This window comes from Hippocampus guttulatus, unplaced genomic scaffold, assembly GCF_054856545.1.
Source record: "Hippocampus guttulatus isolate MCC_2025c unplaced genomic scaffold, RoL_Hgut_1.0 HiC_scaffold_29, whole genome shotgun sequence".
NCBI lineage: Eukaryota > Metazoa > Chordata > Actinopteri > Syngnathiformes > Syngnathidae > Hippocampus > Hippocampus guttulatus.
The window spans coordinates 347,501-348,506 of NW_028233888.1; the positions used below are offsets into that span (position 1 = coordinate 347,501).

The 1,006-nt window shown below is 66.8% G+C and overlaps 1 non-coding gene and 1 pseudogene across 1 annotated transcript; both read right to left on the reverse strand.

Annotated features, from left to right (window-relative positions):
- The window catches only part of LOC147185265 (28S ribosomal RNA), a 5,242-nt pseudogene extending 4,764 nt beyond the window's left edge, over positions 1–478 (reverse strand).
- Positions 479–852: 374 nt separating this feature from the next.
- LOC147185266 (5.8S ribosomal RNA) lies at positions 853–1,006 on the reverse strand. The gene has a single exon (XR_015099708.1). It is a non-coding gene; the product is annotated as a 5.8S ribosomal RNA (ribosomal RNA).

Here is a 1,006-nt window from a genome sequence, read left to right on the forward strand (position 1 = left end):
CCTGCCGGGTTGAATCCCCCGCGCGGACTGCGCGGTCCCCACCCGTTTACCTCTCAACGGTTTCACGCCCTGTTGAACTCTCTCTTCAAAGTTCTTTTCAACTTTCCCTTAAGGTACTTGTCCGCTATCGGTCTCGTGCCAGTATTTAGCCTTAGATGGAGTTTACCACCCGCTTTGGGCTGCATTCCCAAACAACCCGACTCCGAGAAGGCCTCGCCCCGGCGCGCCGGGGGCCGCTACCGGCCTCACACCGTCCTCGGGCAGAGCCTCCATCAGAAGGACTCGGGCCCCCACCGGGCGGCGCCGGGCAAAGCGACCTTCTATACGCCACATGTCCCGCGCCCTCCGCCGGGCGGGGATTCGGCGCTGGGCTTCTCCCTCTTCGCTCGCCGCTACTGAGGGAATCCTTGTTAGTTTCTTTTCCTCCGCTTAGTAATATGCTTAAATTCAGCGGGTCGTCTCGTCTGATCTGAGGTCGTAGTCGAACGGGGTTAGAGGCGGGGGCGACGGATCGCCTCCCGTCATCGGGGGTCGGCCGTTAACCCCGCGCCTCGCCGGGCGCACGACTCCTACGCGGCCGCGCGGTGCGTCGCGGCGGACTGCGCGGCGGGGGACGGATCCTCCATCGGCAGCCGCCGCGGGCCCCTGCGGCCGCGCGGTGGTCGGGCCCGTCGAGGGCGCGGGCGGTCGGGTCTATACTTAGGGGGACGAGGGCCGTGCCGTCCGCCCCCCCCACCCCCATTTCCCCGTGCGGGGAGGGAAGGTGGGGGGGGTAGGCCGGCGGTGGCCCGCGACGCCCCAACCGCGGGAGGGGGGCGCCCGTGGGCGCCCCGATCCCGATAGATGTACAAGCGACGCTCAGACAGGCGTGGCCCCGGGAGGGACCCGGGGCCGCAAGGTGCGTTCAAAGTGTCGATGATCAATGTGTCCTGCAATTCACATTAGTTCTCGCAGCTAGCTGCGTCCTTCATCGACGCACGAGCCGAGTGATCCACCGCTGAGAGTC